We start from the raw sequence: 15068 nt of genomic DNA, 5'->3' as shown, positions 1-15068 counted from the left end.
TGAAGCGCAAAGTGCAGCGCATATAAGTGAATTCCCCCTGGCCTTGGCCACTTGTCCGGATGCTGAAGTGCAGTGATAGGCAAATTTGAGTTTTCAGTATTCAACAACCTAAATTTAAACATCAACACTAATTACCGATGTTTGCACCATGAAGTACCCTTCATTGATTCATTAGTGCTACCAACGGTACAGGGGTAATGCAAGCTTTGCTATAGTAAGGTTTTTTAAGAAAATAACAAGATGCATTTTACCACAGCAATGCTCATGTTGCCCTTGTACCTGGGGCCACGCCAATTACATAAGTTGCTGTACTCTGCTGGTGTTGGTAATGGTTTCAGTATTATTGCCATGTGCTGCCTGCACACAGCAAGTTTAACTCTTGTTCATGCATCAGGCCTATTGCAGCCAACAACACAATGCCTGCTGGATGTGGTGTTTGATGTAAAGTATAGCTTCATTTTTTAACAGTTGCATTTTTTTATGCTCTGTGCACATAACTAATCATGCAGAAAAATAAAGGTTGTCACTGGACAGAAAGTACTTTAGAGAGTGCATCAAAATGCACTGACTCCATAGTTAATGAAAAATGGCTCCCTGGGCTTACAGGTCTTCTTACTTTCCTGAATAGTTTAATTAGTTTTCACCATTTCTCTGCTCTGTTTCCTCCCTTCTGTAACCTTCCAAATGGCTGTTTGTTATTTACCGACAGCTCCAGGCTGGAGATGAATACAGAACATCTCACTTGTGTTAGTGCAAGCTCTATTTATTGTAAATTGACATTAATGGGGTATTTACCTCACAAGTCAGTAATTTACCTCTCTAGTTGGTAACATTAGTTTTCCATACAGTAACAACCTTAGTGAATTGACATTTCACAAAATATTTAGTTAACTCAGCTGTTTCTTTCTTTACCCCATGCGGTAATGCTTTGTGAATGGAAAACATTAAATTGCAAAATGACTCTGACATAAGTCTAGCATTTTACTGAACAAACATGCATTCTCACTTTGAGTGATTCTAAAAGATGGAAACTCTGTGTCCTACAGGCATGGATCATGGCAAAGAAGCCAAACAAAGTTGCAAAGAGCAATGACTATCTACAGAGAAGACTATAACCCATATTGTCTATTTCTTTTTTCAGTGCAAGGATCCTGTTTAACTACCGCTAGAGAACTACAAGAATCTATTGCAGTGTAAGTTCTTCCTCTTCTGTTTAATTAATGTTGTGGTTCAATGATTTAAAGCAACAACATAAAAAAGAGGTTATTCTTTAACCACTTAAACCCCCGCGGTACGAATTTCTCCATCCCTTTTTTCCCCCCTAAAAAACCAGGGATGGAGAAATCCGTACCTTCCGCGCTACCGCCGCTGTCCGCGCTCCCGCCGCTCGTGCGCGCGCACCCGCCGCTCGTGCACGCCGCCGCCTGCTCGCACGGAGATCAATGAACGGGAAAATCCATTCCCGTTCGTTGATCTGAGCCCCCGCAATGATCGCGCTGCTTCTATTAGAAACAGCGCGATCATAGTGATTCTCCCAGCCTCCTACTGCTTCCTGTAAGCGTCCGGAAGGACGCTTACAGGTCGCATGTAAACAAACACACTGTGGCCATCTTGTGGCCAAATAGTAAACTACACCCTAAAAGCATTTTACATAAACAAACATTACATTACACAATAAATTAACTCATTACCTCCCACACTCCCCAATTTTTTTTTTGTAATTAAAAAAAAAAATACAATAAAAAAAACAAACATAAATAGTTACCTTAGGGACTGAACTTTTTAAATATTTATGTCAAGAGGGTATAACACTGTTACTTTATAAACTGCGGGCTTGTAATTAGGGATGGATGCAAAACTGAAAAAAATGCACCTTTATTTCCAAATAAAATATTGTCGCCAAACATTGTGATAGGGACATAATTTAAATGGTTTTGTAACCGGGACAAATAGTTAAATACATTTCATGGGTTTTGATTACAGTAGCATGCTTTATTTAAAAACTATAATGGCCGAAAACTGAAAAGTAATATTTTTTTCCCACATTTTTTCCTATTTTCCCATTAAAACACTTTTAGAATAAAATAATTCTTGGCATAATGTCCCACCTAAAGAAAGCCTAATTGGTGGCGAAAAAAACAAGATATAGTTCATTTCATTGTGATAAGTAATAATAAAGTTATAGACGAATAAATGGAAGGAGCGCTGAAAGGTGAAAATTGCTCTGGTGTTCAAGGGGTAAAACCCCTCAGTGGTGAAGTGGTTAAAGATGCTGCTTTTAACAGATTAAACAAATGTATTTTTTTATATTTCTTAGTATCTTATGTCCATCAGACTGCTTGGTAAATGGAGGAGGAGTTTGGGGAACTGATATCTACACACATGTAAGTTAAAACCATGACTGCCATTTCCCAGTAATACTGCATAGAACAGTCTAAATATGGAGTATAACTGAATATGTTTCTTGTTGGCTGCTTTTAGGATTCCTCTGTTTGCAAAGCAGCCATCCACGCTGGAGTTTTGGATAATAAAGGAGGACTAGTAATGGTAGAGAAGACGCCTGGTCAAGCCAGCTATAATGGATCAACCAGAAATGAAGCCACAACAAGCAGTTATGGTCCTTGGCCTGAATCATTTGTATTACACAGAACATCTGGAACAGCAATTCCCAATCCCACTAAGCCACCAACCCAAAAACCACCAGGTATTCTTCTAACCAGAAACCATGGTGAACACAAAACTCTTTTAGATTTTCTCCCTTGACTTATGAGCAGGGATAATTACAACCATCTCACATTGAGCCTGATGCGCAAATTGCCAGTACATTTGCCGTGCTCAAGCAGCACACCGCAATATTACCAGTAGTGTTGGTGTTCAAATTCAGGTTGTTGAAATTTGGAAACCTGAATTTGCCCACAACCACACCTTAATACCCAGACATCTGGACAGGTTCAGGGGGAGTTCACTTATTTGTGCTTCACATCACTCACATGAAGTGCAAAGTGCAGCGCATATAAGTGAATTCCCCCTGGCCTTGGCCACTTGTCCGGATGCTGAAGTGCGGTGATAGGCAAATTTGAGTTTTCAGTATTCAACAACCTAAATTTGAACATCAACACTAATTACCGATGTTTGCACCAATGAAGTACCCTTCATTGATTCATTAGTGCTACCCACGGTACAGGGGTAATGCAAGCTTTGCTATAGTAAGGTTTTTTAAGAAAATAACAAGATGCATTTTACCACAGCAATGCTCATGTTGACCTTGTACCTGGGGCCACGCCAATTACATAAGTTGCTGTACTCTGCTGGTGTTGGTAATGGTTTCAGTATTATTGCCATGTGCTGCCTGCACACAGCAAGTTTAACTCCTGTTCATGCATCAGGCCTATTCCAGCCAACAACACAATGCCTGCTGGATGTGGTGTTTGATGTAAAGTATAGCTTCATTTTTTAACAGTTGCATTTTTTTATGCTCTCTGCACATAACTAATCATGCAGAAAAATAAAGGTTGTCACTGGACAGAAAGTACTTTAGAGAGTGCATCAAAATGCACTGACTCCATAGTTAATGAAAAATGGCTCCCTGGGCTTACAGGTCTTCTTACTTTCCTGAATAGTTTAATTAGTTTTCACCATTTCTCTGCTCTGTGTCCTCCCTTCTGTAACCTTCCAAATGGCTGTTTGTTATTTACCGACAGCTCCAGGCTGGAGATGAATACAGAACATCTCACTTGTGTTAGTGCAAGCTCTATTTATTGTAAATTGACATTAATGGGGTATTTACCTCACAAGTCAGTAATTTACCTCTCTAGTTGGTAACATTAGTTTTCCATACAGTAACAACTTTAGTGAATTGACATTTCACAAAATATTTAGTTAACTCAGCTGTTTCTGTCTTTACCCCATGCGGTAATGCTTTGTGAATGGAAAACATTAAATTGCAAAATGACTCTGACATAAGTCTAGCATTTTATTGAACAAACATGCATTCTCTCTTTCAGTGATTCTAAAAGATGGAAACTCTGTGTCCTACAGGCATGGATCATGGCAAAGAAGCCAAACAAAGTTGCAAAGAGCAATGACTATCTACAGAGAAGACTATAACCCATATTGTCTATTTCTTTTTTCAGTGCAAGGATCCTGTTCAACTACCGCTAGAGAACTACAAGAATCTATTGCAGTGTAAGTTCTTCCTCTTCTGTTTAATTAATGTTGTGGTTCAATGATTTAAAGCAACAACATAAAAAAGAGGTTATTCTTTAAAGATGCTGCTTTTAACAGATTAAACAAATGTATTTTTTTATATTTCTTAGTGTCTTATGTCCATCAGACTGCTTGGTAAATGGAGGAAGAGTTTGGGGAACTGATATCTACACACATGTAAGTTAAAACCATGACTGCCATTTCCCAGTAATACTGCATAGAACTGTCTAAATATGAAGTATAACTGAATATGTTTCTTGTTGACTGCTTTTAGGATTCCTCTGTTTGCAAAGCAGCCATCCACGCTGGAGTTTTGGATAATAAAGGAGGACTAGTAATGGTAGAGAAGACGCCTGGTCAAGCCAGCTATAATGGATCAACCAGAAATGAAGCCACAACAAGCAGTTATGGACCTTGGCCTGAATCATTTGTATTACACAGAACATCTGGAACAGCAATTCCCAATCCCACTAAGCCACCAACCCAAAAACCACCAGGTATTCTTCTAACCAGAAACCATGGTGAACACAAAACTCTTTTAGATTTTCTACCTTGACTTATAAGCAGGGATAATTACAACCATCTCACATTGAGCCTGATGCGCAAACTGACAGTACATTTGCCGTGCTCAAGCAGCACATGGCAATATTACCAGTAGTGTTGGTGTTCAAATTCAGATTGTTGAAATTTGGAAACCTGAATTTGCCCACAACCACACCTTAATACCCAGACATCTGGACAGGTTCAGGGGGAGTTCACTTATTTGTGCTTCACATCACTCACATGAAGCGCAAAGTGCAGCGCATATAAGTGAATTCCCCCTGGCCTTGGCCACTTGTCCGGATGCTGAAGTGCAGTGATAGGCAAATTTGAGTTTTCAGTATTCAACAACCTAAATTTAAACATCAACACTAATTACCGATGTTTGCACCATGAAGTACCCTTCATTGATTCATTAGTGCTACCCACGGTACAGGGGTAATGCCAGCTTTGCTATAGTAAGGTTTTTTAAGAAAATAACAAGATGCATTTTACCACAGCAATGCTCATGTTGACCTTGTACCTGGGGCCACGCTAATTACATAAGTTGCTGTACTCTGCTGGTGTTGGTAATGGTTTCAGTATTATTGCCATGTGCTGCCTGCACACAGCAAGTTTAACTCCTGTTCATGCATCAGGCCTATTGCAGCCAACAACACAATGCCTGCTGGATGTGGTGTTTGATGTAAAGTATAGCTTCATTTTTTAACAGTTGCATTTTTTGATGCTCTCTGCACATAACTAATCATGCAGAAAAATAAAGGTTGTCACTGGACAGAAAGTACTTTAGAGAGTGCATCAAAATGCACTGACTCCATAGTTAATGAAAAATGGCTCCCTGGGCTTACAGGTCTTCTTACTTTCCTGAAAAGTTTAATTAGTTTTCACCATTTCTCTGCTCTGTTTCCTCCCTTCTGTAACCTTCCAAATGGCTGTTTGTTATTTACCGACAGCTCCAGGCTGGAGATGAATACAGAACATCTCACTTGTGTTAGTGCAAGCTCTATTTATTGTAAATTAACATTAATGGGGTATTTACCTCACAAGTCAGTAATTTACCTCTCTAGTTGGTAACATTAGTTTTCCATACAGTAACAACTTTAGTGAATTGACATTTCACAAAATATTTAGTTAACTCAGCTGTTTCTTTCTTTACCCCATGCGGTAATGCTTTGTGAATGGAAAACATTAAATTGCAAAATGACTCTGACATAAGTCTAGCATTTTATTGAACAAACATGCATTATCTCTTTGAGTGATTCTAAAAGATGGAAACTCTGTGTCCTACAGGCATGGATCATGGCAAAGAAGCCAAACAAAGTTGCAAAGAGCAATGACTATCTACAGAGAAGACTATAACCCATATTGTCTATTTCTTTTTTCAGTGCAAGGATCCTGTTCAACTACCGCTAGAGAACTACAAGAATCTATTGCAGTGTAAGTTCTTCCTCTTCTGTTTAATTAATGTTGTGGTTCAATGATTTAAAGCAACAACATAAAAAAGAGGTTATTCTTTAAAGATGCTGCTTTTAACAGATTAAACAAATGTATTTTTTTAATATTTCTTAGTGTCTTATGTCCATCAGACTGCTTGGTAAATGGAGGAAGAGTTTGGGGAACTGATATCTACACACATGTAAGTTAAAACCATGACTGCCATTTCCCAGTAATACTGCATAGAACTGTCTAAATATGAAGTATAACTGAATATGTTTCTTGTTGACTGCTTTTAGGATTCCTCTGTTTGCAAAGCAGCCATCCACGCTGGAGTTTTGGATAATAAAGGAGGACTAGTAATGGTAGAGAAGACGCCTGGTCAAGCCAGCTATAATGGATCAACCAGAAATGAAGCCACAACAAGCAGTTATGGACCTTGGCCTGAATCATTTGTATTACACAGAACATCTGGAACAGCAATTCCCAATCCCACTAAGCCACCAACCCAAAAACCACCAGGTATTCTTCTAACCAGAAACCATGGTGAACACAAAACTCTTTTAAATTTTCTACCTTGACTTATGAGCAGGGATAATTACAACCATCTCACATTGAGCCTGATGCGCAAACTGACAGTACATTTGCCGTGCTCAAGCAGCACATGGCAATATTACCAGTAGTGTTGGTGTTCAAATTCAGATTGTTGAAATTTGGAAACCTGAATTTGCCCACAACCACACCTTAATACCCAGACATCTGGACAGGTTCAGGGGGAGTTCACTTATTTGTGCTTCACATCACTCACATGAAGCGCAAAGTGCAGCGCATATAAGTGAATTCCCCCTGGCCTTGGCCACTTGTCCGGATGCTGAAGTGCAGTGATAGGCAAATTTGAGTTTTCAGTATTCAACAACCTAAATTTAAACATCAACACTAATTACCGATGTTTGCACCAATGACGTACCCTTCATTGATTCATTAGTGCTACCCACGGTACATGGGGTAATGCAAGCTTTGCTATAGTAAGGTTTTTTAAGAAAATAACAAGATGCATTTTACCACAGCAATGCTTATGTTGACCTTGTACCTGGGGCCATGCCAATTACATAAGTTGCTGTACTCTGCTGGTGTTGGTAACGGTTTCAGTATTATTGCCATGTGCTGCCTGCACACAGCAAGTTTAACTCCTATTCATGCATCAGGCCTATTGCAGCCAACAACACAATGCCTGCTGGATGTGGTGTTTGATGTAAAGTATAGCTTCATTTTTTCGCAGTTGCATTTTTTGATGCTCTCTGCACATAACTAATCATGCAGAAAAATAAAGGTTGTCACTGGACAGAAAGTACTTTAGAGAGTGCATCAAAATGCACTGACTCCATAGTTAATGAAAAATGGCTCCCTGGGCTTACAGGTCTTCTTACTTTCCTGAATAGTTTAATTAGTTTTCACCATTTCTCTGCTCTGTTTCCTCCCTTCTGTAACCTTCCAAATGGCTGTTTGTTATTTACCGACAGCTCCAGGCTGGAGATGAATACAGAACATCTCACTTGTGTTAGTGCAAGCTCTATTTATTGTAAATTGACATTAATGGGATATTTACCTCACAAGTCAGTAATTTACCTCTCTAGTTGGTAACATTAGTTTTCCATACAGTAACAACTTTAGTGATTTGACATTTCACAAAATATTTAGTTAACTCAGCTGTTTCTGTCTTTACCCCATGCGGTAATGCTTTGTGAATGGAAAACATTAAATTGCAAAATGACTCTGACATAAGTCTAGCATTTTATTGAACAAACATGCATTCTCTCTTTCAGTGATTCTAAAAGATGGAAACTCTGTGTCCTACAGGCATGGATCATGGCAAAGAAGCCAAACAAAGTTGCAAAGAGCAATGACTATCTACAGAGAAGACTATAACCCATATTGTCTATTTCTTTTTTCAGTGCAAGGATCCTGTTCAACTACCGCTAGAGAACTACAAGAATCTATTGCAGTGTAAGTTCTTCCTCTTCTGTTTAATTAATGTTGTGGTTCAATGATTTAAAGCAACAACATAAAAAAGAGGTTATTCTTTAAAGATGCTGCTTTTAACAGATTAAACAAATGTATTTTTTTATATTTCTTAGTGTCTTATGTCCATCAGACTGCTTGGTAAATGGAGGAAGAGTTTGGGGAACTGATATCTACACACATGTAAGTTAAAACCATGACTGCCATTTCCCAGTAATACTGCATAGAACTGTCTAAATATAAATGTATAACTGAATATGTTTCTTGTTGACTGCTTTTAGGATTCCTCTGTTTGCAAAGCAGCCATCCACGCTGGAGTTTTGGATAATAAAGGAGGACTAGTAATGGTAGAGAAGACGCCTGGTCAAGCCAGCTATAATGGATCAACCAGAAATGAAGCCACAACAAGCAGTTATGGACCTTGGCCTGAATCATTTGTATTACACAGAACATCTGGAACAGCAATTCCCAATCCCACTAAGCCACCAACCCAAAAACCACCAGGTATTCTTCTAACCAGAAACCATGGTGAACACAAAACTCTTTTAGATTTTCTACCTTGACTTATAAGCAGGGATAATTACAACCATCTCACATTGAGCCTGATGCGCAAACTGACAGTACATTTGCCGTGCTCAAGCAGCACACCGCAATATTACCAGTAGTGTTGGTGTTCAAATTCAGATTGTTGAAATTTGGAAACCTGAATTTGCCCACAACCACACCTTAATACCCAGACATCTGGACAGGTTCAGGGGGAGTTCACTTATTTGTGCTTCACATCACTCACATGAAGCGCAAAGTGCAGCGTATATAAGTGAATTCCCCCTGGCCTTGGCCACTTGTCTGGATGCTGAAGTGCAGTGATAGGCAAATTTGAGTTTTCAGTATTCAACAACCTAAATTTAAACATCAACACTAATTACCGATGTTTGCACCATGAAGTACCCTTCATTGATTCATTAGTGCTACCCACGGTACAGGGGTAATGCAAGCTTTGCTATAGTAAGGTTTTTTAAGAAAATAACAAGATGCATTTTACCACAGCAATGCTCATGTTGACCTTGTACCTGGGGCCACGCTAATTACATAAGTTGCTGTACTCTGCTGGTGTTGGTAATGGTTTCAGTATTATTGCCATGTGCTGCCTGCACAGAGCAAGTTTAACTCCTGTTCATGCATCAGGCCTATTGCAGCCAACAACACAATGCCTGCTGGATGTGGTGTTTGATGTAAAGTATAGCTTCATTTTTTAACAGTTGCATTTTTTGATGCTCTCTGCACATAACTAATCATGCAGAAAAATAAAGGTTGTCACTGGACAGAAAGTACTTTAGAGAGTGCATTAAAATGCACTGACTCCATAGTTAATGAAAAATGGCTCCCTGGGCTTACAGGTCTTCTTACTTTCCTGAATAGTTTAATTAGTTTTCACCATTTCTCTGCTCTGTTTCCTCCCTTCTGTAACCTTCCAAATGGCTGTTTGTTATTTACCGACAGCTCCAGGCTGGAGATGAATACAGAACATCTCACTTGTGTTAGTGCAAGCTCTATTTATTGTAAATTGACATTAATGGGGTATTTACCTCACAAGTCAGTAATTTACCTCTCTAGTTGGTAACATTAGTTTTCCATACAGTAACAACTTTAGTGAATTGACATTTCACAAAATATTTAGTTAACTCAGCTGTTTCTGTCTTTACCCCATGCGGTAATGGTTTGTGAATGGAAAACATTAAATTGCAAAATGACTCTGACATAAGTCTAGCATTTTATTGAACAAACATGCATTCTCTCTTTCAGTGATTCTAAAAGATGGAAACTCTGTGTCCTACAGGCATGGATCATGGCAAAGAAGCCAAACAAAGTTGCAAAGAGCAATGACTATCTACAGAGAAGACTATAACCCATATTGTCTATTTCTTTTTTCAGTGCAAGGATCCTGTTCAACTACCGCTAGAGAACTACAAGAATCTATTGCAGTGTAAGTTCTTCCTCTTCTGTTTAATTAATGTTGTGGTTCAATGATTTAAAGCAACAACATAAAAAAGAGGTTATTCTTTAAAGATGCTGCTTTTAACAGATTAAACAAATGTATTTTTTTATATTTCTTAGTGTCTTATGTCCATCAGACTGCTTGGTAAATGGAGGAAGAGTTTGGGGAACTGATATCTACACACATGTAAGTTAAAACCATGACTGCCATTTCCCAGTAATACTGCATAGAACTGTCTAAATATGAAGTATAACTGAATATGTTTCTTGTTGACTGCTTTTAGGATTCCTCTGTTTGCAAAGCAGCCATCCACGCTGGAGTTTTGGATAATAAAGGAGGACTAGTAATGGTAGAGAAGACGCCTGGTCAAGCCAGCTATAATGGATCAACCAGAAATGAAGCCACAACAAGCAGTTATGGACCTTGGCCTGAATCATTTGTATTACACAGAACATCTGGAACAGCAATTCCCAATCCCACTAAGCCACCAACCCAAAAACCACCAGGTATTCTTCTAACCAGAAACCATGGTGAACACAAAACTCTTTTAGATTTTCTACCTTGACTTATAAGCAGGGATAATTACAACCATCTCACATTGAGCCTGATGCGCAAACTGACAGTACATTTGCCGTGCTCAAGCAGCACATGGCAATATTACCAGTAGTGTTGGTGTTCAAATTCAGATTGTTGAAATTTGGAAACCTGAATTTGCCCACAACCACACCTTAATACCCAGACATCTGGACAGGTTCAGGGGGAGTTCACTTATTTGTGCTTCACATCACTCACATGAAGCGCAAAGTGCAGCGCATATAAGTGAATTCCCCCTGGCCTTGGCCACTTGTCCGGATGCTGAAGTGCAGTGATAGGCAAATTTGAGTTTTCAGTATTCAACAACCTAAATTTAAACATCAACACTAATTACCGATGTTTGCACCATGAAGTACCCTTCATTGATTCATTAGTGCTACCCACGGTACAGGGGTAATGCCAGCTTTGCTATAGTAAGGTTTTTTAAGAAAATAACAAGATGCATTTTACCACAGCAATGCTCATGTTGACCTTGTACCTGGGGCCACGCTAATTACATAAGTTGCTGTACTCTGCTGGTGTTGGTAATGGTTTCAGTATTATTGCCATGTGCTGCCTGCACACAGCAAGTTTAACTCCTGTTCATGCATCAGGCCTATTGCAGCCAACAACACAATGCCTGCTGGATGTGGTGTTTGATGTAAAGTATAGCTTCATTTTTTAACAGTTGCATTTTTTGATGCTCTCTGCACATAACTAATCATGCAGAAAAATAAAGGTTGTCACTGGACAGAAAGTACTTTAGAGAGTGCATCAAAATGCACTGACTCCATAGTTAATGAAAAATGGCTCCCTGGGCTTACAGGTCTTCTTACTTTCCTGAAAAGTTTAATTAGTTTTCACCATTTCTCTGCTCTGTTTCCTCCCTTCTGTAACCTTCCAAATGGCTGTTTGTTATTTACCGACAGCTCCAGGCTGGAGATGAATACAGAACATCTCACTTGTGTTAGTGCAAGCTCTATTTATTGTAAATTGACATTAATGGGGTATTTACCTCACAAGTCAGTAATTTACCTCTCTAGTTGGTAACATTAGTTTTCCATACAGTAACAACTTTAGTGAATTGACATTTCACAAAATATTTAGTTAACTCAGCTGTTTCTTTCTTTACCCCATGCGGTAATGCTTTGTGAATGGAAAACATTAAATTGCAAAATGACTCTGACATAAGTCTAGCATTTTATTGAACAAACATGCATTATCTCTTTGAGTGATTCTAAAAGATGGAAACTCTGTGTCCTACAGGCATGGATCATGGCAAAGAAGCCAAACAAAGTTGCAAAGAGCAATGACTATCTACAGAGAAGACTATAACCCATATTGTCTATTTCTTTTTTCAGTGCAAGGATCCTGTTCAACTACCGCTAGAGAACTACAAGAATCTATTGCAGTGTAAGTTCTTCCTCTTCTGTTTAATTAATGTTGTGGTTCAATGATTTAAAGCAACAACATAAAAAAGAGGTTATTCTTTAAAGATGCTGCTTTTAACAGATTAAACAAATGTATTTTTTTAATATTTCTTAGTGTCTTATGTCCATCAGACTGCTTGGTAAATGGAGGAAGAGTTTGGGGAACTGATATCTACACACATGTAAGTTAAAACCATGACTGCCATTTCCCAGTAATACTGCATAGAACTGTCTAAATATGAAGTATAACTGAATATGTTTCTTGTTGACTGCTTTTAGGATTCCTCTGTTTGCAAAGCAGCCATCCACGCTGGAGTTTTGGATAATAAAGGAGGACTAGTAATGGTAGAGAAGACGCCTGGTCAAGCCAGCTATAATGGATCAACCAGAAATGAAGCCACAACAAGCAGTTATGGACCTTGGCCTGAATCATTTGTATTACACAGAACATCTGGAACAGCAATTCCCAATCCCACTAAGCCACCAACCCAAAAACCACCAGGTATTCTTCTAACCAGAAACCATGGTGAACACAAAACTCTTTTAGATTTTCTACCTTGACTTATGAGCAGGGATAATTACAACCATCTCACATTGAGCCTGATGCGCAAACTGACAGTACATTTGCCGTGCTCAAGCAGCACATGGCAATATTACCAGTAGTGTTGGTGTTCAAATTCAGATTGTTGAAATTTGGAAACCTGAATTTGCCCACAACCACACCTTAATACCCAGACATCTGGACAGGTTCAGGGGGAGTTCACTTATTTGTGCTTCACATCACTCACATGAAGCGCAAAGTGCAGCGCATATAAGTGAATTCCCCCTGGCCTTGGCCACTTGTCCGGATGCTGAAGTGCAGTGATAGGCAAATTTGAGTTTTCAGTATTCAACAACCTAAATTTAAACATCAACACTAATTACCGATGTTTGCACCAATGACGTACCCTTCATTGATTCATTAGTGCTACCAACGGTACATGGGGTAATGCAAGCTTTGCTATAGTAAGGTTTTTTAAGAAAATAACAAGATGCATTTTACCACAGCAATGCTTATGTTGACCTTGTACCTGGGGCCACGCCAATTACATAAGTTGCTGTACTCTGCTGGTGTTGGTAACGGTTTCAGTATTATTGCCATGTGCTGCCTGCACACAGCAAGTTTAACTCCTATTCATGCATCAGGCCTATTGCAGCCAACAACACAATGCCTGCTGGATGTGGTGTTTGATGTAAAGTATAGCTTCATTTTTTCGCAGTTGCATTTTTTGATGCTCTCTGCACATAACTAATCATGCAGAAAAATAAAGGTTGTCACTGGACAGAAAGTACTTTAGAGAGTGCATCAAAATGCACTGACTCCATAGTTAATGAAAAATGGCTCCCTGGGCTTACAGGTCTTCTTACTTTCCTGAATAGTTTAATTAGTTTTCACCATTTCTCTGCTCTGTTTCCTCCCTTCTGTAACCTTCCAAATGGCTGTTTGTTATTTACCGACAGCTCCAGGCTGGAGATGAATACAGAACATCTCACTTGTGTTAGTGCAAGCTCTATTTATTGTAAATTGACATTAATGGGATATTTACCTCACAAGTCAGTAATTTACCTCTCTAGTTGGTAACATTAGTTTTCCATACAGTAACAACTTTAGTGATTTGACATTTCACAAAATATTTAGTTAACTCAGCTGTTTCTGTCTTTACCCCATGCGGTAATGCTTTGTGAATGGAAAACATTAAATTGCAAAATGACTCTGACATAAGTCTAGCATTTTATTGAACAAACATGCATTCTCTCTTTCAGTGATTCTAAAAGATGGAAACTCTGTGTCCTACAGGCATGGATCATGGCAAAGAAGCCAAACAAAGTTGCAAAGAGCAATGACTATCTACAGAGAAGACTATAACCCATATTGTCTATTTCTTTTTTCAGTGCAAGGATCCTGTTCAACTACCGCTAGAGAACTACAAGAATCTATTGCAGTGTAAGTTCTTCCTCTTCTGTTTAATTAATGTTGTGGTTCAATGATTTAAAGCAACAACATAAAAAAGAGGTTATTCTTTAAAGATGCTGCTTTTAACAGATTAAACAAATGTATTTTTTATATTTCTTAGTGTCTTATGTCCATCAGACTGCTTGGTAAATGGAGGAAGAGTTTGGGGAACTGATATCTACACACATGTAAGTTAAAACCATGACTGCCATTTCCCAGTAATACTGCATAGAACTGTCTAAATATAAATGTATAACTGAATATGTTTCTTGTTGACTGCTTTTAGGATTCCTCTGTTTGCAAAGCAGCCATCCACGCTGGAGTTTTGGATAATAAAGGAGGACTAGTAATGGTAGAGAAGACGCCTGGTCAAGCCAGCTATAATGGATCAACCAGAAATGAAGCCACAACAAGCAGTTATGGACCTTGGCCTGAATCATTTGTATTACACAGAACATCTGGAACAGCAATTCCCAATCCCACTAAGCCACCAACCCAAAAACCACCAGGTATTCTTCTAACCAGAAACCATGGTGAACACAAAACTCTTTTAGATTTTCAACCTTGACTTATAAGCAGGGATAATTACAACCATCTCACATTGAGCCTGATGCGCAAACTGACAGTACATTTGCCGTGCTCAAGCAGCACACCGCAATATTACCAGTAGTGTTGGTGTTCAAATTCAGATTGTTGAAATTTGGAAACCTGAATTTGCCCACAACCACACCTTAATACCCAGACATCTGGACAGGTTCAGGGGAGTTCACTTATTTGTGCTTCACATCACTCACATGAAGCGCAAAGTGCAGCGTATATAAGTGAATTCCCCCTGGCCTTGGCCACTTGTCTGGATGCTGAAGTGCAGTGATAGGCA

This window comes from Hyperolius riggenbachi, chromosome 6 (assembly GCF_040937935.1).
Source record: "Hyperolius riggenbachi isolate aHypRig1 chromosome 6, aHypRig1.pri, whole genome shotgun sequence".
NCBI classification, from domain to species: Eukaryota; Metazoa; Chordata; class Amphibia; order Anura; family Hyperoliidae; genus Hyperolius; species Hyperolius riggenbachi.
This window is presented reverse-complemented; position numbering follows the sequence as displayed.